Source organism: Cavia porcellus, unplaced genomic scaffold (genome assembly GCF_034190915.1).
Source record: "Cavia porcellus strain 051 isolate PalLab524CR breed Dunkin Hartley unplaced genomic scaffold, mCavPor4.1 scaffold_14, whole genome shotgun sequence".
Classification (NCBI taxonomy): domain Eukaryota; kingdom Metazoa; phylum Chordata; class Mammalia; order Rodentia; family Caviidae; genus Cavia; species Cavia porcellus.
In genome coordinates this window covers 39,767,750-39,793,984 of record NW_026947497.1, presented here as the reverse complement: position 1 = coordinate 39,793,984, position 26,235 = coordinate 39,767,750, and the positions used below count along the sequence as shown (strand labels likewise).

The window sequence follows — 26,235 nt, the reverse complement described above, 5'->3', positions numbered from 1 at the left end:
AGGTCAGCGATGCTATGACCCCCACTGCAAAATGAAGGTAATAGAGGTACAGAGAAAGCAATTAATGACTCATTCAAGGTCACTGATCTACATTCTAGGTGACAGAGATGGATTAAGACATAAAACTCTTAGTCAATATTTATCATAGCAAAAGAAAAATACAGGCAAATGGGACTACTAAGTCCATCAGATGTTTCCTGACCTAAAGGACAGCTCATAGGTGGACAATTGCCTACCAAACCACAGTTTTCAGAGAATTCCTTTACCTTCAGTTTTCACGTACTACTTTATGCCAATATATAAGGAACAAGAGATAGCAGATCTAATACGGACATGTCAAATGATCTTGTAGTTCAAATCACTGGGGTGCAAAGGTGAGAAAAAATTCCTAAGACATTCATTTTCCAGAGTCGGGTTTTTAAAATTTTATTTTATCTAGAAATAGTTTGAGAGACTAGAATGCCTTTGGTGGAGAACTTCTGAACATACTTTATGTCTCACCCTGGGAACCTGGGAGCATTAGACAGAGCAGGGAGAGTCCAAAGTCAGAGTTCCAGATTCTCTGTCCTGCTATGCACGTGTAAGAATTACAATGCCATGACCAGCCTAATATGTTCTAATAATCAAACCGAATAGTGAAATCAGAAGTGTTTGAGAGCTGTTTAGTAATATTAACTATAAATACACGTCTTCAAACAGTATCTTAGAGTCTTAATATCCTTTGTTGACTTAATTTTTTAAAAAACTGACAAATACAACTTAGACAAAATACAATCTTGAGAACAGGCAATACACAATCAAAGGGGATGGTGAATTTCTACTAAAATTAATTTTCTAATTTATAAAAGTAAGAAATACTTTTTGAGAAATAGTAGGAAGCTAAATATAAGGAATATAGATACTACTTATAATTTTACTACCTACATGTAAACACTAGTAGTGTCCTAAGTTCTTTCAAAAAGTGAATGTCATATAATATGATATTATAACCATTTTGTTTAGATTAGTTCAGTTAACTTAATGGACTGCACATTTGTCTAAGCCAAGATTCTTCTGAATCATACTTTTCTGTCTGTCTATTTCCCATTCTATAGTATTCCTTATATTCTTTATTTCTCTACTCTTGATTCCAGTGCTTGTTAGGTACTTGCCCAAGGCAACCAGCATAGCAAATAAGCTTTCAAAAGGCTCCACAGTTACATTCTGCGAATTCAGAAGGCTTACCCCCAATCAGTATTTTTGTTTGCAAGCCATATTCCTGGAGTCTCAAAAGTCTCTGAGAATTAGAACCAAATTCTTCCTAATAATGAATCATCTGTTTAAATAGTGGGTTTGCCCTAAGGATCCTTCGGCCTGCCCCTGGGAGTCTTTCAGAAATACTGAAGGATACTTCACGTCTGAATTCCCAAGTGCTTGCAGGATGGCGTAGGCAAGAATTAAGTATCAAATACTTGTAACTGGTCCCAAAACTCTGCACTGACTTTCTGCAACCCAATTGGCAACATTTGACAAATGATAAATGTCCTTCATCTTGTGGATTACTAACAAATCAAACAGTGAAAAAGCCCAATGGGCCATCAGAGGTCACTGAGTTTATACCCCATTTTTATATCTCAGGAAAACCAAATACCATGAAGGTTAAGTGACTTGGCTGAAGAGACAGTGTGTTGAATGAGGTTCAAAGCCTGAGTGGCAGAAAAAAGCACTGCCTTATATTTCCTAAAAGGAAAATGATCATCTATAATAAATCACACTGAAAAAGTTATGTCTCAGTTCCTTTCTGGCGTGAACAAATTTTGAATACCAGTTTGCTATATCATATTTGCTCTTTCTTTGATATTAAAATGTCATGAGAATTTGTAGTAAATAATTATTGATCCCATCGTCTTCAAGCAGCAACAGCCCAACTTTATTCATTTATAGCCACCATATGTACTTTTTGTTTATTTGTTTGTTTTGTTTTGAGACAAAGTTTCAGGTTGGCCTTGAACTCATTTTGTAGCCCAGGTTGTCCTGAAACTCCCAGTGATCATCCTGCCTCAGCCTCTTGAGTGCTGGGATAACAGGTTTGTGTCACCATGCTGAGTCTACCATATGTATTTGCAAGCCTGAAATCATAAAGCTTGAAAGGAAGCTGTCTTTCTCGTCCTTGAAACAGGTAAAGGCAAGGGTTGTTATATCATACATCATCCTTCAGGGGTTAAGCAGGCTGTGACTCTGAGCCGTGATAGGCCTGGAGAGAAGTCCAAAGGAATAGCATTGAAAGGTGAACAATACTCCAAAGTTTTCTTCAGTTGCAGCAATGATTCCCTCAGGATGCTTACAGTAGCAGGCACAAGTTGCTGAACACCAGTTCTGACAGAACGGTGTGTGCACTATGGGCAAACCTTGATTCATGAGCTTGAAGAGCCACATGTGTGGAAATTATTAAGGGAGATTTAGTGTCTGTCAGTGACTGAATGACAGCCAAAGAATTTCAAGGAATATAAATATCCAGAGAAACAAAAAGTTCATCAGAGAAAAAGTCTACTCACTAAAATATGAGAAGATCAATGTAAATTAGAAGAAAAGGCAAATTCAAATGGTCATGTCTTCTAAAGAAAAACATGGCATGACAATAAAATACTAAAACACACAAAATATACTGCTGGAAAAGCAAATTTAATTGCCTCCATAACAACCTATCTAAAGTATATAACTCGGAGCATTTTCTGGTATTGATAAGTACCTTCAAAAAAGCAGTCACTTTGATCAAATGCTTTATAGATATGCTAAACTTCCCTGCAGAATCCCTGAAATGTAAATCATTCAAGAGGACATGTTTTCAGAATAACAAAACGATTGCCATTGCCTTTGTAAGTGCTAAACACCATGCCTGCCTGCACGAACAGGAGGTGTGTTTGTATGAATATATATGGAGAGATAGACACAGAGACATAGATACGCAGATACATTTAACATTCTGACAGAAAATCATTCTAAAATGTATTAAACTTTATGAGGCTTCCTTAAAAGCACATTGGGCATAATGTAATTTTCCTTGATGAGCCAAAGTCATCATGGTGAATATTAATTATTAGATTCAGCTGTAATAAACTTATGCCTTTGGGACACTCAGAACTGTATACTCTCTACTGCCCTTAAAATTACAGAATGCCAGAATTAAGAGGCACTGGAGCACTTGTCCAGCCTTCTCCGTTACAGAAAAGGACACTAATGTCGAGACAGGAGCAGTGTGATTTAATTAAGGGACACAAACAGTGACACAGGTCTCTCAGCTTGGTAATGAGGGTCCTTTCAGTGACTCCTTAGTGTACAAAAGCACAGGCTATCCTTGACACTAGTTCTGCTTTTTTATAATTTTCCTCTCCTCCTTGGCTCTGTTTTGTGTTCTCCTCTTCATCATTCTTGGTAACACAATCTCCCTCTCCCATGTAAGTGTAAATTCGGACACAGTTGAGAAGTGGGGTATCCAGTGTATTAGTAGATGAGGGCTTCCCTGATAAAATTTAGAACTGTAATCATGAAATAAATAAGACACGTGAGCTGAATACCATAGGGTATCTCTTCTTTGAGTAAGGCAAAGTACAAATAAAAAGCAAAGGATTGGTAGAAAGAAACAGGGAGACAGGGAGGGGCAGAGAAAAGAAGAAGTAGAAAGTTTTAAGAAATGTCACACACATGTGCCAAACACCCACGAAGAGCGTAAGCATTATATGTCATAAACATGAAGCAGTGCTAACAAGAAGAATGAGAATGGGGCAGGGAGATTCAGAGACGGACGAAGTGGGCAGGAAAGGAAATTAGAAAGAGAAACAAGCCGTGTTATGTACCTGCACAGTGAATGAAAACTTCATGCACTGCAAACATGCACTAATAAAAAGCAAAGTCTATGGAGGAATCCAACCCAGACCTCAGTCCAGGGCTCAAATCGCATGTTGGGGCTGAAAGCAACAAATCTAGCGTGAGAAAGGGTGCAGGGATCAAAACACCCAGGAGCAAGGACATCCTGGAGGAACAAGTCATGTAAGGTGGTGAAGGTGAATTCCAGTGACTAAGATGGCTGTGCCTTCCTCCAACCCCACTCAGGGTGATTACTTATTGAAAATATATACAAAGGAGGCCACTTTGTGGAAGAGTGTCTGATTTATTTTTTGTTGTTGTCATTTTGTTTCTCTGTTTGTTTTTCCATAGCCCCAGGGTCATCCTACTTTGAACCTGATTCAGGAAGGAACTCATTTTTGTGATGCTGATGACAGGTTTTGTGAAGCTCTGTGTGCGCAGCTGAGAAGCGGGCCAGGGGACAGGAGCTCCAGAGAGGAGCCCAGGCTGAGGCTGCCCATCCTTTCACTTGCTGCTTCCGGCTAAACAGCTCCTCGAGGGGTAGCCCCAGAGCTTCCTAAGGTGAAGTGTTATTCTATGTTTTGGTTTCCGTGTCAATATGCAAATAACATCCCAGGGACAAGGAACAGGAGGAGCTGATCAGCTGCACTTGAGCCTGTCTGTGAGGCAGGAGGGGGAGCTTTGCCCTCCGGAAAGAATCGCCCTTTTGCTTTAAAGGATGCTCCCCCAGGTAAATGACCTGTGCAGCATGATGAAATCCCAAGGCTGCTGCCTCTGCTTAAGACTTGCACTCCCATCTCCAGATTCACTAGGACTGAGCCCTAAAAACAATTCGGTTTACTGAATAGCTTAATGCTGCTCAGGTCTCCCTCTCAGAACCAGGTGTCCCAAGTGGTGATCACAGGTCAGGTGATTATCACCTCAGAGGAAAGTGCTCCCGAGTTGTGGCCAGAGGAGATTCCATTATGCCTTTTTCTTACTCTTTCCTGTAGTAGCAGAAGGTTGCGCAGTCTGGAAGACAAATTGGTATTCTCTGTAGGAACAGACAGTATGATTCACGCTGTGAGCTACATAATTAAGGTCTGGGAACTCAAAATGAGCAAACCAGGATGTTAGTAATCTGGGTAAGGGAGAGGCTTGGGAGTGCACCCTTATCTTGTTCTTTATTTTAATCTCTTTAACACAGGGCAGTTTAACTTCTCTGAAATAAAAAGAAATTTACTCAGAATAGAAATTCTTTTCAAGTTTGGCTCCCTTTCCTCTTGATCTCTCACATCTATCATGACAAATATATATGAATTTTTTATTTTACTTCCAGGAAACCAGGTTTTTCTGTCTTCCCTTGTGCTTTGAAGTATATATTCAACCCATATAATTATTAATGCCCAAAACAAAACAGAGGAGAAGCACTTCATAGCCACATAGGAAGACAATGTGGTTCTTGCTTTTACAAAAGCTCAGTCTTCCCTGCTTTTCACTGGGGAACAGGGATGAAAACAAATTATAAGACACACCTGGCTGAGTCACTATAGGCAAAATGTAAATTCTACAATCTCAGACTCTTCAGCTATAAAATGGCAACACTAATTCCAACTGTGCCATTGGCATTATAGATGTGAAGGAGTTAATCTATATGAATCACTGGGTAATACCTTTGGCACTTACTAGGTGGATAATACAAATTAGGAAGTGATACCACAAACTAGTAAGTGTCCTAACCAAGGAATGATAAAGACTCAAGGGAGCCAAGGAAAGACATGACCACTTGGCCGTGTAGAAGCATCGTTTGCTGTTTTATGAACTGGACATGTGCTACTTTACGGCTGCCCAGCAAGCACATATTTTCTTTGGCAATAGCATCTGATTCTGTTGCACAGGGCATCTGTCTTCCTTGCCTTTAGACCATGTGTTTGTAGGGGAGTTTATTCCACTTCTGGTTGCACAGCATAGAGAGCAGGCTTTTCAAAGCTTGAGCAGGATCTGGGCTGACAAATGGAACCTATACGATAAATCACAGTACATTGCAAACTGGAAATAACTAGTGGGGTGGGTTTCTTGCTATGATTTTTTTTTTCTGAGATTGCATTAACAGTGCAAAGGAAAGCAGAGGAGACAAAGAAGAAAACTGGATTCCAAGTTGTAATACTGCTCACGAGGTTTCAAGGCAAGGATTCTACTATTGCATGCCTGTGATGTAAATCCTGTCTCACACCTCAAACCTATTTTAATTTGTCAAACATGCAAAGGTCTACTGTGAGAATTTGTCTTACACAGTGGAGTTGCAGCAGCATGCTAGCACTGGAGAATTGATCCATGCACAAAACCAGCCCCATCAAGCAGAAGCTCAGAGTGACAGAAAGCCAGGAGAATGTCAGTTATATATATAGGATTTCAAAATACTCAATTGCAAGAGGACATAAGACTTCTCTAGGGTACAGAAACACGATTAGTGTCTGTTTTATCTACTTTAAGGAGAGGGTATATGTGACAGTCAAGCTAGATTGTCAATTTGATTGGCTTCAGAAACACCTAGGGGTTAGAAAAGAACACTTCTGGGAATGTTTGGGTGGGTCCCTGGCCTCCTCCTTCCCGGGGCTGTTCCCTGCTCTTCTCAGGTGCCATGTATGAAGGAGCTTTACTCCCACCATGCTGTTCTGCAATAGTGCCCCTGCTTGGAAGTCACTCAGCAATGGACTGAACCCTGTGAAACTGAGACAAATGAGAACCTCTCCTCCTTCAAGCAGCAGGCGTCAGGTACTGTGTGCCCACAATTGAAAACTTACTAGTACAACACATCCTTGGTGACATCTGTGCTTTATTCTAAATTCTGCTAGGGTTCATTTGATCTCTGGTGTGGCAAACAGTTCTACCTTGAATAACACCCTGTCCTGGTTATGAATGAGGAACAAATGTCTGCCCTATAATAAGACCCCTGTAATAAGGGGTCTTTTTCAGAGGTATAGCAATTGACTCAACATCAACCAGGTAGGTCATGTAATTTCTACCACAGAGTCACAGGAAAGTATTGTGAAATCAGTCTTAGAGAATTTAGGTAAGGAAGTTATTCAAGATTGAATTCTTGTGGCAGAAAACCAAATGCATGCCATGCAAGAGCAGCATTTCTTAATTCCTAAGATGCATGGCAGCATGTTAATGTATAGACTTTTATTTCTCCGTCTGGGGGAAAAATCTAAGTTTATGTAACTCGAAACACTTTCTGATGACACTGAGGTTACTGGTCTGTGATACAGTTAAAATAGCAAAGCTGAAACCCCTCATGAAATAACAAACAACACAGCATACTTACTCAATAAGCTCATCTCATAAGCAGAATTTTTGAAATTTTGAGTCTTTTAGCAGGAAAAAAAAGTTCCTTCCTGGAACCTTACTTTGCCTGTCTCAGCACAGTCTCAGACAAAGTAGACACCGCAGCACAGGGGTAATTGGGCATGATTTTGCATCTCTGTTAAATGTCACATTTTACCAAAAACTAGTGCTATTCTTCCAATATACAATACAAATGATTAGAGAAAGTTAAAGAATAGGAGACAACTCTCAGAGAAATAAACAGAATCTAAAGAATAAAGTTAGCAATAGCTACCATTTGATGATTGCCATCTACCAGGCACTCTGCTAAATATTTTGTCACTTCAACTCTTAGTATCATGGCAATTCAATGTGGTAAGAATGACTGCTACTTCTAAGAACAGGAAACTAAAACCAGAGAGGGAGTGTTATTTATCCAGGGTCATACAGCTTTGGACAGGCATTTGGACACATGCTGTCGTGATGTACAGCACACACTTGTAGCCATGCTTTCTCCATTTCCCAACTCCACTGCACCACCAAAATAGCTTTCTCCATGATGCAAAATGAAATGACATTTTTAGTCTCTGAAGCAACCATGGGTGCTAAAGCACTGCCCTTCCTTCTTTAAGAATAATCTTATTATAGTGTGCTGATATTCAGGGAAGGTTGGACTCTTGGTTTTGGTTCTGCTTTTCTTGACTTCCTCAGTTTTGTTTCCAGTATCATTTTCTCTTAATTTGTCCACTCAAGGCTGGGATTCCTCAAGGCTGAGTCAGAAGCTGTCTTGTTTTCTCTCTGTAGGTTCCTCCAGTAAATAATATCAATCACTGTTTGATAATCACCTCTCCTCAGAAAACTCCTATCATTCCTTATATATTCAACTTGACATCTCTATTTTTGCCTCTATAAAGCTAGATCAAATGCAATAAATCTAAAAAAAAATAAGATCAAGATTGCTGCCTTCACCTTCAACCTCCACAAAGCATGCTGTAGCAGAAATTGCTGTCTGTCTTAATTACTTTCTCAATGATGGGATATGTCTAACACTCATCAGTAAAAGGCTTACTTTAGCTTACAGTTTGTAGAAATTTCAGTCCATTGTTTGCTGGATCCGAGGCAGGAAATCACAGCTGATGGGTAAGGTAGAGAAGAAACAGTTCATGGCCAGTTTTGCTTACTCCTTGCAGCTTTCCTCAGATTATCTACATTCCTGGCTTTTACAACCTTCTAGACCGTTCCACTCTACCATCAGTTTCACACTCACAGCTTCATTAATTGCTCTCTTACTAGAACACTGATTACCCTCATAGGTATTCTGACATTTGGGTGTAAGTCTTCCTGATCCCACAGCTCTTGCATCTGCATGAATCTAAAACCAACATTACAAGGATGATGACAGGGTCTGCCACCAGGTTTACTCTGCTCTTAGCCATAGGGCTTGAGTACCTGCATTCCTGAATGCTATGAACAGAAACCCAAGAAACCAATTGCTGAAGCTGCTCTCATTCTGAAGAATGGTACTCTGAGGCTATCTTCTCACGGCAAGGTCTTTCACTTTTGTAATTTTGAGGCTGCAAAGGGTAGAGGCGTGCTGGTTCCTGTGATGCCCTTGGGCCACCTTTTCTAGTGTCCAGTTCTAAAGTACTTGTATTTTTAACATTAGTCTTTTCTGCAGACAAGATCTCCTCAACCTCATCTTTGCAGACTGCAACATTTCCAGAGCTGATTTCTGGCTAACTCAAAACTTTTTACTTCAATCTGTTGAGCTATTTGCTCCACATTCTCAAAATACAGCTGGATAAAAGTTCTCAAGAGTAGTCATGCCATAATCTCAACATTAGACTACCTTGAAATTTCTTCTGTCAGATAAATTAGTCTGCTGACATTAATCTCACTCACACCCAGAACTATCTAAACAAATCAGTGGACTAAGTCAGGATCACACACCAAAGACTCAGTATATCATATTCATTATATAGTCACTTCCTTAAAGTCCCATCTGTGAGCACATGAGGCTTTGGTGAGACATCTAGATATAACTCATAACACTGCCTGTGCCCTATTCCTGTCCTCCTGGAATTATTATACCACATGCCTCCAATTTCTAACTGCTAGTATTTGTATTCATCTGTCTGAATGTTTTCTCTGGTCACTGGAGGCCACTCTGCCTACCCCAAGACAATCCAAAAAATTGGGGAACTGATGCCTGTTGGTCTAATGATGATGGACAAGAACAAACTGGAGGACAAATATCCTCCCTCCCTTAGGTGACATAACTTGGAAATACCATCTGATTCCCTTGTCTCATGCTGGCTACTATAGTTCCCTTATATGCATAAGCTCTGGTACTGCATGGTAGGACAAAATTTCCTGATAATGTACCTGGCTTTCCATTCTCAGTCTCCTTCGATCCTTCATTGGTGTTTCCCAGGAACAATTCCCAAATGTATCATCACTTGCACTTAAATATAATCTTGGGTCTGGGGAAGACCATTGCAAGTCGTGTCCTCCCAGACTGTCTTCAACGCTTGTCTTCTCAATGCATGGATGTACCATCGATCTGACTCCACTGACTAGAACTCTAGCAGCACCTTTCATCTCTTCCCTACCTCCTACTTCACATCTACTACGTCCTAGACTTGTGTCCAATAAATAGATTCAAATTGTCTCCTTTTCCATGTTCTCCGCAAACCACTTAATCACTGTCATACCAGATCCACAATAGAAACAAAACAAATGAAAAACAAAACCTTCTAATGTGTCCCTTGCATCCATTCTTGACTTTTTAACTCACTAATTAATTGATGCAAACTTGCCCATATTCCTCTTTCTAAGTGCTCCTTATATAAATGCTTATGTGGCTTTCAGGCTATTGATAAACAAGGTTAACCAAGGAACAAGATACTGTGGGAAAGGGGGCTGGGGATTTAGCTCAGCGGCATAAGCACCTGCCTTGCTAGCAGGCGGTCGTCAGTTTGATCCCCGGTACCGATAAAAAAAAAAAAAAAAAAAAAAAAAAAAATACTGTGGGACTGGTTTTTCCTTTCTTTTTCATTTTCACCTGATATTGAACTAGCCCTCACACCTTGAGTATACCCACCCTGAATGTTAAAGCAGTGTTTAAGATTTGAGTGAGATATAAATCAATTTTTGGTGAAATCAGAATTTTATTTTAATGAAATGAGGAGAAATACATTAAAATGCTGTTTGCTAAAACTGTTTTCATTTGTGTGTGCACTACATCATAATGAAAAGTATACCTGTCACCAAAGATCAGAATCAAAAAGAGTTTGAAAATTTTGTCATAAATATATCATGTCCTTGTCTGCCACTGAGCCTCATCAGAAAGTAAAAGCTACCAAAAAAAATTAAAAGTCATTAAGATGCAAATATCAGGCAACAGGATGGTTATCAACTATCCCAAGCCACAGTATATAAGTTAGGACATGAGGCTGGGGCTCAGTCTGCAGATTTCCCCACACCATCAGAGCACAGATTACAGGATCTCTATGGGAGACTCTAGTACACCGTGAAGGACAAACAGGAGAAGGACAAAGCTGGGATAGAGAGATAATATTCGGAAAGCCAGTTCAGCAGCCTAGGTGAGAGACCATCAGCACAGCTGTAAAGATGGCAGCTGTGGGGTTGTAGAGGTAAAGCCAGCTTGAAGGATGTGACAGAAGGAGAATCTATACGATTTGATTACTATGAAGTCTATCTTGCACGTATTAGATACGACAAAGTGGTAAATGAGCATTTTACAGTTGATTTATATAGACTCCAAGGCCAACTTTAATACAGTAAGTACCTTGAGGTTAATTGCAAAAAAAAAAAAAAAATTTTAAAGCATTCTTTTGTTTCTACTCACAGCAGCAAGTATCAAGTATGTGTGTCGAATCCAAGTATGAGTGTGTGTGTGTGCGTGCACCTTATTCAATAACAAAAGAGAGTTCTTAGCTATGGGTGACCAGTGAAGATACAGAGGGAGGGCTAGATGATGGGTGCTTAGTTAGTAGGTACAACTGATGCCTGGAACTTCATTACCTTACAAATTAAGAGGCAAAGCTACAATCAAAGCTCAGGTCTCTAATCAGTTAGAGGAGCACTTGATCTAAACATTTAGCATGGCCACATGTGTGATTTCTGAGCATGACCCACTTGAGTCTCCTCTTTTCAAACTAGTAAGGCTGAGAAATTTTTCTGGTCCAAGTACAATCTTTCTAACTGGCACAAATTCTGGGCATGGAGACACTACCGTATCATCCCTTAGTAACGGCAGTCATTGATGAACCTCTCACCTCAGACGGAGTTCTGAGATATAAGTAGAGAAAAGTAATTAATTTGTAAAGGAGGATAAGGATGAGAGTAACGGAGCCATGCAGAGCCATGGGCAACTGTCAGAAGAAAGGCAGTTACTCAAGACAGCAAGAGGAAAAAGTGAAAGAATGAAATATCTGAGTGGGTTTGAGGGATAAAGAAAAAGAAACATAAAAGAATCTAGGACTCAGAGACTGGGAGGAAAGCCAATGCCAATGACCAAGACAGGGTCATTTGAGAGCTGGCTCTCAAATAGAAATAAAAAAACCTTAGTTCATTTTAGGATAAGCTACCTTGGCAAAGAGGGCAAGATATGCATGTGGAGATTTCCTGCTGATGTGTTACTTGGGAAAAATGCTTTCTATCACCTAAGACAGTTTTATTTCCACTTTGAGTGAGAAAGACAAGTTTAACAGTTACAGTAAGAGGGATAAGGGCCCGAAAGAGGCATACAAATTGCAGGGGAAAGTATTGATTGCAGGTTTTTATCACCTAAGCTGATGCCCTGGAAATTGGTGCTATCTCCTCATATAGTCAAGCAAAAAGAATAGAAGACAGAGGGCCAAAGGGGCTCTTTGTTCTCTTTCTTTGATGCATCAAAACTGACAGAGCACAAACGTGCTTCTTAGAACTGTCCTACTGTGACCACTAAGGCTCAGGGCCCAAATTCCAACAATGCACCCCAAGTCAGGTTTTCACCCAGGTGCTCGGCTTGAGAGATGCATTCAAAGAGGCTTCTTGGAGAGATGTGCAGTGCAAGGGCATCTTTTGAGTGCTCCTCACTGCTGAGAGAGCTGGAGGCTGCCTGGCAGCTTTCCAGGCTCAGCTGCTGACAGGAAATTTTGAGATGTCATTGTGGAGAGGAGAAAGTAAAGAACAGATAAGAGTTGCATCTGAATTTAGATTCATCTGTGAAGATAAATATGGATAAGATAACAAGAGGAGTTTATAAAAGCCCCTTTAGTTTCCAGCAATGAAACTTCTATGAAAGTCATACTCACTACAAAGAATTGCTTCAGAGAGATACAAAGGCCTGAATGTACATGAGGCCACACACACTATGACCACCACCACCTCCAATACAGAGACACAACCTCTATGGAGAAGAAACTGAGGCCAGAGAAGACATGTACCTCGCTGGCAGAGCCATGGGCAACTGTCAGTGGCAAAATACACAGACACACTCAGGATGCAGATAGCGGCATGGTTAGCCTAATTGCAGGGGTGTATTGTAGGTATCTGATAAATAGTAGAATAGATTTTTAGATGTAAAAATAAGAGATATTTGCAATGCAGTATAAAATGGAATTGAGGCAACTTCTATTTCATGTAAAATGGAATGCATACCCCAAAAATCTAAAAGAGTAGTGTTTTTGCCAATACAATGATCTTTACTGTCTCCTCTTGCAGTTTCTAGTCTGCCATGGGCTCAATCCCCACTGTTTTTTTTAGGTGTCAGCCGGTCACCCATGACCACAAAGAGCTCCTGACTTGAACCAAGCTAGTCAGCAAGCAAGCCAATGCCAGTTCTCTGTATTTGAAGCACAGCTGCACTGGACCTGCATTTGACCTTGCTTCCCAGCTCTTCTATATCTAAAGATTTACTTTTTTGGTAGTGATTTGACCTGCATAACTGGTATCAACCACACTATTTTCCTTTTCAATCCCAAGATATTGATTGCAGGTTTCCATCCTGAACTCTATACCCTACTCACCACCTCAGACTCCTGCAAAAGTCACTGGCTCTACCCCTAACACAACTGAGCTCCTTTTAAAATTTTGCTCCCCAAAATTCAAGCTGAGTGTATGTACTCAGGTTCCTTGTCTACTTTGCCTGCTGAAGCTTGAAAATCCATCTGACTGTGCTCTGTATTACAGATGCATTTATCTGTCCTGTACCACAACTCCTAATACTCTTATTAACTCCAAGATTTCATTATTCTGCATCAAATAAGGCAGTCATTTTGGCAGTATATCTCTGACAGTATAAAACAGGAAAAGAAGAAAGATGCAAAACAAAACTTAGAGAGAAAAATAAGAGTTTTTTCAAACAGTTATTGCCATTATGCCTAAATATGAAGTCCAAAGACCAGGAAATTCCATGATCCATAGACATTGCGGGTAGGCTATATTTTGCCACCATTAACAAATCATCTGGAAATCTCAGTGGATCAATATTAGAAAAGTTTATTTCTCCTCGATACTTTGGGAGGTATTAGAAGATAGTGAAAAAACTGCTTCATATAGGAACTAAGGACCTGCCAAAGGGCAGCCTCTACTCTGTGAAGCTTCAGTATCAAAAGCATATGTTCTCCTCAATTAACTGCTAAGTCCACAAAAATCACAGCCTCACAAAGGGCTTCCCTGCCTCAGCCTGTAGCTAACATGCACCATTTCTTTCTACCAGCTATGAGTGGATAGAGGACTCTGTCCACTGTAATGACCCTGAGAAGCCCAACTTTTACATGTGTAGAAGTAGAAACTGGGGATATTAATGTTTGGTGGACAATGTGTTGATGCACCTCTCTACCATTTGCAAACTGTTCGTTAGCTAAAGAATTAATGCACTATAGTTTCTACAATGTTTCCCATTTTTAGCAGAAAGTGAATGGAGTAAACCACATATGTGTGTTAAAAGATTCCATAGTGATAGGAGGAGTGCACACTAACGAGACGATGAATGTGAGCTGCTATATGATGGATGCAGACCAACACAGGATGAAATCGCAGCAGATATAATAAAGGCTAGAGTAAGGAGATATCAGAGAACAGAAGTGCTCTTACAAATTATTTCTCTGCTTTGTTTTTGTTTCTTTTATTTGTATGACTTGTGGAGAACTGCTTGGTATTGTATTAATTTTCAACATGTACATTATATTTAGTAAGCCTAGATTAAATAAATGGACATTTGCCTCTCATTTTTATGTGTGGGATCATACAGTATTCCAACACTTAAACTATCAAAGATGTCTTTTCTAAAGCAACTTTTGCTGTCTTCATATGACTGCAGGCTGGCAAAAAGTGAAGTTATATGCATCAATTATTATCAATATTATGTTTCAACTCTAGAGTTTCAACTATATTTGTATAAGTATTTAACTTGTGGTCATGACCCTTTTCAGGCAAGACTATCACCCAGTGTAGGTATATATCTATAGGAATAGAAACACACACACACACACACACACACACACACACACACACACACACATACACACACACACATATTGTATATATTTAGAATTGGCATGAAGGTACTTTAAATTTTCTATGTATAGATTGAAAATTCTGTCAGGGAACATTAAAATAATAAGAAAAGAAAGCTGTCAATTTTTCTTCATTGTTGCTTCCTGTTCTTACATAATGAAAACAAATTTGGATTATTGTTCAAATTTAACTTAACATGAATTTTATGTACTTTAAAAGTCTATAATGAAAATAGAGCTAATGCTGTTCTGTCTGTCACATTGCCTGGAGCCATCCCAGTGGCACAGGAGCTACTTTACAGCCCATGACATCATAACAGATAAGCAGCAGGAAACAAAACCACAGTAAACAAATATTTCTGTTTTCACAAAATGCCCTTCTGTTGAGATTATTACAGAGGTAAAGTACTTTGCTGAGGCTTAAGTCTAAACCTTGGAGCCTGGGCTCTGAGAAATGGGCTTGGCCCAGCCTTGGGGCTCTTCAGCATAAGCTGCAGCCACAGGAAGGGATGGCCTTGCCCAGCTCCAGAAAGGGGTGGCCTTGCCTATCACCCTCTCTTCTACAGCACTGTGAATACATGGGTAGAGTAAAGGCCATAATCAGAATCTGGAATTTAAGCTGCTCTTATCTTTAGGGATTTGTTCCTAGGTCTCCCGGATGTGCTTCAGCCCACAGAGCCTAACAAATCCGAGATACAGAGCCTCTTCCTACACGGAAATACCTGTAATAAGCTTAACTTACACATTAGGAGGCTAAGGATGTAGCTCAGTGGTAGAGCACTTGCCTGAAGTGTAAAGCCCTGGGGTCACTTCCTGTAAAACACACACACACACACACACACACACACACACACACACACTTGGAGACAAATCATAAATTAGGCACAGCAAGAGAATAACAGCAACTAATAATGAAACACAGCAATTATAAAGAATATGCTAGAATAAAACAAAAGTCATTTAAAACATGATTTAATTCTGCAATTTTCCATTTAATGTCATTGAACCATGGTTTTGAAAACAGTGAAAGTTAAATATGAATGGGAAGACTATTATATTTCTCAATTCTAAAAGCTCATAAATTCTAGTATTGATTTTTTTTAAAAATAGGTCCCCTATAGTTGATAAAGTAATGACTAATGTTGGCAAAAATTAAAGTGTACCTTTTAATATCACTTGTTTTTCTTGAGAATAGTTCTCAAACCCTTAAATTTAATAGGAAATATATACCTATGTATATAAAATGATATATGTATATACAAAACTAATTGGATTTTTCAGAAATTTGTAAGCAATCAGAACTTAATTTTGTTTTTCCTTTGGTACTGGGGATCAAACTCACAACCTTGCACTTGCCAGGCAGGCACTTATACTGCTGAGCTAAATCCCCAGCTCAAGCTTAAAATATTTTTATTTGATGCTATAGAAGACCAAAACACAACAATTACAAAATTCACCACTCACTGATTTTTTTTGGATATATTTTCTGTTAGGGTAGAATGAATCATTACATTGTAAACAGAGGTTTGACATCAGATGAAAACATAATTCTAAAGCAGAAATTAACTCACAAAATTATTTCACTGAATGAATATTTTATTTTATAAGTGGAAAAATTGAAGAAAAATCTGTGTGGCTTAAGTTTCTAAACTTGATTTAAGAATGGAGCAAGAAATAGATGTTTCTCTTCTAATATCAATTAAAATATAAAACTCACAAAATTTTTGTTCATCATCTTTTACAGATCTATAAAACCTGAAATGTTGATTTATGTGCACACTGTAAGAAAGCTTTCATATAAATTTTTAAAAATTGCCTTTTGCAAAGTGTTTCTATGTGTATTTTAAATCTGTGGTACTGTGTCTAGATTTTTTTCTTTTCTTTTCTTTTTGTTAAGATTTTTACAGGGAGTAGAATGAAAAATTAAGTATAATCATGGGAGACATCTGACTTAGAAAGAAAAAGAGACTATTATCATAAAGGAAAACTAACACAAATTTATAAGGGAGATCACTATATTTTTCAATTTATATGGCTGCAAAGCGTTTACCAACCTGTTGTTGTTTGAACAAGGATAAAGATTTTCTTATAAGACTTTGAAAGATTTTGTAGCTGAAAATTAATGTGAAAAACAGTAACTTCTGTCACTGAATGATTGTTATAAGGCTCAGCACCTTCAATAAAAAGATGCTTCTGTTCAATTTCCAGTCACATCAAATTCTCATTACAAGCAGCTAAATCCCATCTCTTCCTAAGCCTGACTATATCAAAAGTAGCAACCTTATGCATTGAAGTTTGCTGCAGACACTTATATCCCATACATCCCAGGTCACAAAGCGAATTCTAGGACTTTTTCCTCTTGATGAATACCAGGATTGGATGCCAAGCTTCAAGGGGACCAGGAGCCAGGAAGTCAGGCGACCTAAGTGCCTTTGAAGACGAAAAAGAAATCCGATTGCTTTTTGAAAACAGAATTGTTCAGTTCCAAGTACTTGCATAACACACATTTTTTGTTGAAGGGAAAAAATAAAGGATTTCTGAGTTTTATTCAGCATCCATGAGAAAGAAAACTAGAGACATAGAAGTCCCTAAGATAGGTAACCAAAAGCCTATTTAATACTCCCCATGTCATTCTTTCTTCTTATGCTGTTTGCATATATTAGATGTTTCTATATTTCTCATAGTCTGGTGAGAAATTACAGTTAAGTGACAATGTAGGTAAAAACCCTAGACAGACCCTGGAAATCAAGACAAGAAGGTGGAGAGACACCAACAATGAACGCTAAGGTTCAGCATGCAAACTCTCAGTCAAAGCATCCCTCACCTTCCCAGGAGCCAGGCAGTGGCCATCCCCTCAGGACTGCTCTGACCTTTAAAGAAAGCTTTGCTTAGCACTGAACAGTCCCTCCGCAGGCAGAAGGATGAATGCCACTTTACAAAGAAAATAGGTCACCTGATATGACAGGATGAAAGCACAAATTTTTCAAGGCAATAAAGCTAAAGAAAAAGGTAAAATTCAAGGATACAAAAATGGTGTTTTCTCTTTTCTTAGCAAATGTGTTCATAATTGTATTTGAGTGCACCATTTTCTGCACTTGGGAATTTTGGCTTCTTTTAAAGACAACTAAATCCAAGTAATTAACTGAGTAGCACAGTCCTATATGTAGTTCTCTTGAGTAGACACAAAGGTTACTGCAGAATAGGCAAACTGAAGATGACTTAAGTGACAGAGATGGACAAGGAGCAGCAGCAATTGATAGTGGACTGGTTTGAAGATTAAAATGAAATGATGCCTATTTATAAAGCAAGAGCAGTGAGTGTAATAGAAAATATGAATCTAGTGTATATTACATTGTCAATGACAATCATCAAATTATATACATTACACTCAAGAAGTAGGCTGCAAACAGTTGGTCATAATATGTTCTAGTGCGTCCAATCAAGAATTGGAGTCTATTTGCCCATCTTTCAATTTGAGTGGTGGTTTAGCTTTGGCTATTAGAAAGTGGCAGAGGGTGGTGACATTGTACCAACTCTGAACATACGCCTCAAAAGAATTTGTAGGCTTCTCCCCCTATTTCTGCCTCTCTTTTTGAGTACCTGCCACCCCCATTTGACAAGCCCAAAAACAGGGCTAGGCTTCCAGAGGATGAGTCATGTTCAACCCTGCTATTTCTCCATCCAACAGTCAGCCAATCTGGAGAGCAGAATCCCCTGGTTGCAAGCACAGAACATAGATAAATGAGCATGGCCACCTGAGTCAGGAGAACCAGCCCATTGATCCCAAACCTCACTGCCAACCCAAAGAATTATGAGTTAAAACAAGAAGTTGTTTCAGAGTGATTTGTTTCATAGTTTCAGGGTCATCTAGTACACACCAAAGATAATGGAGAAACTCCATTTATTTCTTTTCATTGGAATATGCTTATGATACATAAAAATTAGATTCATCTTAGAGAAGTGGTACAGGTGCATGTAACACCTTACTCGTTTTCTCTTGTCTTTCCCCTCCCAACCCTCCGTTCTCTTCCATCGCCAGATCCTCTTCCCCTCTCCACTAGTCTAACAAGCTTCATGAAAATTCTTAACTGAACTTGCCAGATCTTTACTGAGTGTGACCAAGGCGCCACATGCACAGACAAGCTCAGGAACGGTGCTCTGGGAAGGCAGAACTTGTGCACAGCGCACCTGGGTAAGCCAGCAAGGCTCGGAGCAGAGGTGGCAATGTGATGATTGGAAACAATTTAGGGTGTGGCCTGGGAAAGTACAGCGGGAGGCATCTTTCAGACAAAGTGAACAGTAAGTTATAAAGAAGTGGGATAGCAAGGTATAAGTGAGAGGCGCAGGGATTTGTGGTAGTAGAAACCGGTTTTACTCTGGGAATGGCAAGAGACAAGATTAAAGAGATGAGTAAGAAACACAGTGGAAGGTTTTACAACCACAAATACCTTGGAGAGAAATATACTGACAGCAATTCTCAAACATTAGGGCACATGAAACATATTTGCTGGTATCACAAATACAAATTGTTGGCTATTCTTTCACTCGTAAAGACACTGAGTCAGTAATTCTTTGTTGGAGTCCGGACTCTGGGCTTTAATCCTTCTTTTATACCATGCAGCCTCAGATGATCTTATACAAATTGTTCATGGAATGGATAACATTTTGAGAAGCACGTAGCGATGGCTCCTGAGATGATTGGGAGTGATGTTTTTATTCTTACACTCTTTTTGTTATTGTTTTCATGTCAATTTGTACAACTGTTTTCTTTTTCTGGCTGTGGCCTGGTAGGCAAATGTAAACATTCAGAAAGAAGTCAAGAAAATCTGAATTGGGAGAGCAGGGGTAAGGATAATGAACAGTGTATGGAACGTTTAGGAGATTAACCTGCCAGAGACTTTTGGTGACTGGAAAAATGCACCAGTAGTGCAAGGCCAGTTACAAAGATGGCACCAGATGAAATTAGATTTGAAACAGCCTAGAGATGTCCAGAAGGCTCTGATTTGGGAGTCACAGGTACAAAATCTGGAACTATCTCCGGAGAGCCAGCAAATCAATCCATGGGAGTTGGGGAGAGCTCCAGGGACAGGGGACAGAACTCAGAGAGGCGTGTCAGCACCTATAGGACAAGTGAAAAGTAAACAGCAGCTCAGGCTTGCTGAGAAGAAACTATATCAGCACTCAGAGAAACCATGCAGGGGATCCTGACATCACAGTCCCAACAGCTATAAAGCAGCTTTGTTCTGGGTAAATGCCATACAAGGTGGCCTGTGTAAACATTTAAATGTGCCATTTATGGTGTTTTCTGATCATTGCCTGTTCACGGTCGCTAAAGTTTTAGATGCAGAAGACTAAACAGGATGGGTTAAGAAGTTGATGGAGGTAAAAATGTGGAAATAAAACATATACAAACCATTTTCAGAAAACTCTAGGTATACAAAATATTTAAGAAAATTTTAAAAAAGCATATAAGCACTCACATACCTTGATGCACCATGTTTCAGAGTCTCCTGTCCATAGATAACTTTAAATCAATAGGATCTTTAAAATACACATCATGTTTATATACATAGGTAATAAGTTTTATCTTTTTCACTCTAAAATGTTGTCAACCTGAATATTAATAATCTGTATCAAGGTTAACAAAACTTCTCTGTAGAGAGACACAGGAAATGCTGTAGGCTTTGTGAGCCTTTCAGTCTTTGTATCAGCTATTCAGCTCTGGCTTTGCCTGACAGCTAGAAAAAGGCTTGGCAAATAGGTAAATAAGCAGGACAGGAGACCTGGCCCATAGGCGCTGGTTGACCAAACCCTGATCTGTATCATAATTTATAATGATTTCCCACTGCTTATGGCTACACTATATATTAGTAAATTAACCTTTCTCAAGAAATCTACTCCAGGGAGATTTTCAAATGTTTGAAAAGTTACATATAAATATATTTGATGTAGTTTTAAATACTACAATATAAAAATGGAAAAAATATGAATGTTCAGCAAAGGAGAATTTTGATATATATAATGATTTTTTTGAAAGAAACTATTATTTCTTTCAAACTGGCTAATTTAGGAGACTAAGTATATTTTGATTTACTTCATGAATTATCTCCGATTAATTTTTCTCATGATTAATTTTTCAACTGAAAAAAATTTGAAAAAATTTAAAAAGATGTATTCTCCTGTCATTTTAGTTGATCATAACAGGAAAAATATATATAAGATTATATAATCTGTACAATTTAATCAAATTTCTCCAATTGTCTCATAAATTCTCACTTCTCAGTATTTGATTAGAAACATCCTGCCTTTACCTGTTCTATTTCCTTAGGCTTTTTTAACATAAAATAGTTCCTCAGTATTTCCTAATCTTCCCTAGTGCTGTGAGTTCCCCTAAGGCCCAGGCTTTGGGTTCTAAATATCAGTCTCTAATACGAGAAAACCACAGCTCCCTGGAGAAAAAGTTGAATCCAGAGTTTAGGCCAGAGGAATCACAAGAGGAATGTGTGATATCTTGTGCCTGAATATATGGAAGTTCTTGGGAGGGAAGGAGAGGGAGAAAGATTGAAAGGAGGAGAATGAGGAAAAGGAGGACTATAAGGGTCATTCAAATCTCAGAATACAAACAACAAAATAAATCATGATAGTAATGGATTATAACCCATGGGATATCAGAAGTACCCAAGTGCCTGCACTAACATAAGTAAGTCAATGGACAAACAAGTGGATGAATAAATAAATAACAGAGGAAGACCTTTTCCTTACAGCAAAATTCCAAATAGTATCTGCAGATTAAGGAGCAATTATAACTGGAAATTACTCTTTGGAAAATACCTCAATAATAATTGTTTCAAGCAAGAATCACCAACGGTATGATAAAATTAGCAGTGAAGTCACAATAAATAACAAGATATTAAAATATGCTCAAGTCACTTCCCTATGAGACACATAAAGGACCACTGTAGTGGAGAAAGTTAGCAGTCGCCACTTCCAACAACTGATTAAAGCTGACATTTTCATTAATAGAATAAATTGATACAAAATATCTCCAAAATGACAAGAAGGTCACAATCTTATTTTTTTTGTATCCTCACCAAAAATCAAAACTAAATTTAATGTCACAGAAAATGTTCTGTAAGCCAGAGCTCAGTCAACCTCATATCAGACACACGAGGGTACATACTGATGGGTTAGAATGTCTTGCAGTTCAGCTTTCACTTAGTTCACAAAGAGGTTTGTTTGGTACCTGGAATCGAACTCAGGACCTTGCACTTGCCAGGCAGACGCTTATGCCAATGTGCTATATCCCTGGCACAAAGAGATTTGTTTGAGGACTTTTAGGGGGGAAAAATTGCAGGATAAGAGTTGTGCATTAAGGAGACCAGACAGCAGAGGAGGATAGCATACAAAATAAATGGGGTACAAATGAAAATGATAGAAAACACTGAAGTCTGTATGGGATCCATTACGTTACTGCTGGCCCATCGTTATAATGCTGCAAACTAGGACAGTGGCCACACAAGTGGAGAAGGGCAGAATGAGCAGAGGAAAAATATGAGCAGCCAAAATGACTTCCCACTCACTGACTGTGAAGGGGTGGAGAACAATGTAAAGTCCCCACCTCACTAACATGGGCACATGCTCATGGAGGGCACTGTGTTTTGTGCAGCTCTGTGGGTCATCCTAAAGAGAGTGTCCAGCCGGCAGAAGGAAAGGTAAAACTGCAGGATGGGAAATCAGGATCACACATAAGAAAGACTGAGTTTGACAAGAAGTGAAATTGTAACTTGGTTACTGGTACAAACCCAGTAAGAGAAAGAACCAGTATTTCCCCAGCTCTTCCAAATTCAGTACTTTCTATGGCTCATATGAACTGTGTGTAGCAGGACTCTTCAAGGGGTTAGAAAAGAACTGTAAACCTTTGCAATTATCAGTTTCTAAGTGCACAAAAAAAGCCAGATACATGTGCAGAGTTATATTCAACTCATTGTTAAAAAGCAAAATAAGTTTGTTCTTTATCTGGAAGTTTCACTGGCCTTTATACCAAAATCAGGACTACTTTTGAAGCCTCCACGGGATTTCAGTCACTCTGATTGGCTGTCAGAGCCTAGCGGGCTTCAGAGGTCATTCACCCCAACACCATCCTCTTACAGATCAGATATCTGCTCCTGAACATTCAGACATTTACATGTAAGCAAGATGGAAAAGACTCTGATAGAATGGGATTTCCATTTAGGTCTCAAGCTATTTTAAGAGCAATCAAGAGCTAGGCGTTTCAACTTTGATTTCTTTATAAATTGGCAAAGTGTGGCATCCCAAATAACTACTTGGAGGAAAAGGAATAAATTTGAATCCATGCACAGCAGAAGAACCTAGGTCAGCCAATGTTGGCAGGAGACCGGTGCTCTACCACTGGGGAAAGGGCTTCACCTGGACAGCTGCTGCTGATCAGGGGCTGTAGCCAGTCTCTCTGGTAGCGCTCCCCCTGGTGCTAGACAGAGCTGCTGTGAACCAAGAATCTCCCCTTTCATTAGGTGAGACAAGAGGCTGAGAGAGAAGCAGCAGCTCAACCTCTCTGGGGAAAGAGAAGACTAAAAAGGAAAAAAGAATCTCTTATTTTAGCTAATATATTAAAAGGCTGAGTGAATATTTATCAAATAAGGAAGTTTATGCTCATTAAATACTTTTTTCTTATTTCCGATACCTACAATAACAGTAAAATAGATATATGCATATTAAGAAAAAGTACACATAAAAAGAAATATCTCTTACATCCGCAGCTTGTCTTAAATTATCTCAGCTGAAGTAATCACATTCCTAAACCTTGCCTCACCACAGTTCATTAGGTAATCTAAGGAAGGTTTCTCATTATTGTTGTTTATTTATTTATGCTCCTGAAAAGGAATAAAATAAATCCTAATTCAGGTACTCTCAAATCATACTCTACTTTCTTGCAATTATAATACAAATTTACTTAAGACACTCCTCGCCTCCAATAGCCATATTTTCAAAACAGAAACTCCCCCAGATTTGTTAAGAACAGCTGTATCCTGGGAACAGAGAGAGCTTCAGTGAATGGATGACAGCCGAGGTTCACTGGGAGAGAAGGTAAACTCTGGTCCCAACCGTTCCCTCTTTATATTCTTTCCCTCCCAAGACAGTTTGATTTTCATTTTCCCCTTTTCTTTTTCTTCCTGTTGCACAGAATTATAACATATATGGTAAAATAGTCATCTGATCTTACCAAGGAAGTTATTTTTCTCCAGTCATTTCTTTCGTTTCCAAGTTGGTTCTCTGGCTCCAACCTTGATAAAACCTGAAACTTCATTACTCTCAGTGACTCACCGAGGTTCAAAGTCTGCTGCAGAACTATCTGAATACTTGGCTCATCCAGAAATCATCTCGCTGGCCTAAAGAACTCTCATCATTTTTCCCCACATACACAGAGATTTAGTCATTTTAAAGCAATAACTAAATCAAGAGTAAGGAAAGATCTGGATCTTGGTTTTCATTGCTATAGTTTTTCCTTTTCTGCTTAATATCATTTAATTTGTAAGCACCCCCCCAAGAAATTAATGAAATTGCACATTTAATATTGTGCCAAAAATGCCCCTTTCTAAAAATGGAACAGCTCTTTAAAAAATGGTGTCTTTGTCATCACTAACATATGGAGAGCAGAAGGAATAATTAATAATCCTGTTAGAGGAGCATACATATACTTAACAGTTATGAAGATGCTATTATTTGACAGCACGTACTACAGTAAACAAATCAGTACTGTTTACGGTTGGGCAGAACTGCCTCTCAGTTAGAAAGTATCACATATATATTCTTAAACTCAGTAAGTGATAATCTAGTCCCTCAAAGAGATATTTTATAGATATATGGACAAATTCCTGTAGTAATTGCAAAGAACTGTTAGTATTTATAGATCAGAAGACTTCACCTTTTCAAATGTAACTATTTTGCTGAGACAGGAACTTAAAAATAAATGTTGTGATATTTAATGTTAAATGTTTTAATATGTTTTAGATGAGAGATCAGATTAATGAATTATTTTACTATATCATTTCATCTTTTTATTATACATATGGGCACGAGTAGGAATGCACGTGCACGCACGCACACACACACACACACACACACACACACACACACACACACTGTCCGCTGTCTTATAAATCCCAGATGGGCACTGGATGACAAGAAAAAAGGGAAAAAGCCATCTTCTCCCTCTATTCATCTCATTTTGGACCTCTGGAAAAGGTGAGAGGTAATTGGAGCTGGTGATGGCTCAATTCCACAGCCTTCTGGAAGAGTCAGTTTCCATTTCTCAGCAATGTCATAACCATTTAGCCCCTCCCAGCAGAGCGGCTCTCTTCATGAGCACATTGCTAGGAGAAACCCTTCTTCTGCAGTGCTTTCAACTGTCTGCTACATTCAGCTTTTACAGTGCGAAGCAAACAGCAATGAAAGTACAACCAAATCTTGAGGACAATAAGAGCATCTAAAAACCATAAAAAGAACATGCTATTAGGGACACACACAAAAAATGAACAGCAAATAAACATGCCTAAGTGCCTAACTGCAAGTAAGCATGGAACTGTCTTCCTAAAAAGAACATAATTCTCTACATATTTAAATACATTCCCACTGCATCCAGAAGTGATTTGCTTACTTATGTTTTATATCTGTAGTACTGAGGATTGAACCTGGGGCCCATGTGAGCTATATCCCCAGTCCTTCTCTTTTGCATGTTTTTATTTTGAGACAGGGTCTCCCTACATTGCCCAGACTGGGCTCTACCATACAATCCTACATCTGCCTCCCACAGTGCTGTGATTTCAGGCCTGGGCTGCCACGCCCACTTACTTCCGGTTATAAACAATCACAGGATTGTATGTGCCAAATCTGTTGCAAGTGATTTATAAATATCAAAGCACTGGATATGTGTAACAAATGAGCTTTTGAGGTGAACAATATTTATCGTGTCTATTACACCGTGGGGAGAAACCAGGCACAGAGGTCAGGATTGGAGCTCAGGCCGTCTATGAAGAGATGTCTGCCTTGAGTACTGCAGTGCTGCAGTACCTTCTTATTGGTTCCCATCTCCTCAGAATAGACATAACTTTCTTTTCTCTAAGATACAGGCAATCCCACAATTGAGGTTTGTAGTCTAAGAAGTTTCAAAAGCAAAGTTTATCATTATCTTCCAAATTCATTGAATATGTGTTTTCTTTCTTTAAAAGCTTTCGTTTAAAACATAAGTTCACCCCCAAAATGAAAAATACTTTTGTCTGCCACTGATAAAGACTACAATGAACAGATCCATTAAAATATATGTATATTTAACAAATGCCACCTCTCACGCATAATTTTCTCTGTACAGGAAACACATAGGTATAAAATAAAATCAATATTATATTTCTTTTCTCCCTCCTGTAAACATGATTTATTGTTTGGTTGAGTAGCTAGGTTCAAGAATCAATAAGAACCTTATCCCTCCCAACTCCAAAAAAATTGCAAGATTTAGGAATAAATAAAACTATGAAATACTATATGC

General features: G+C 38.8%; 1 protein-coding gene across 5 annotated transcripts in view; it reads right to left on the bottom strand.

The window, feature by feature from the left end:
• The window catches only part of Inpp4b (inositol polyphosphate-4-phosphatase type II B), a 765,962-nt gene that overhangs the window by 485,547 nt on the left and 254,180 nt on the right, over window positions 1–26,235 (bottom strand). The gene's annotated exons all lie outside the window — the stretch shown is intronic.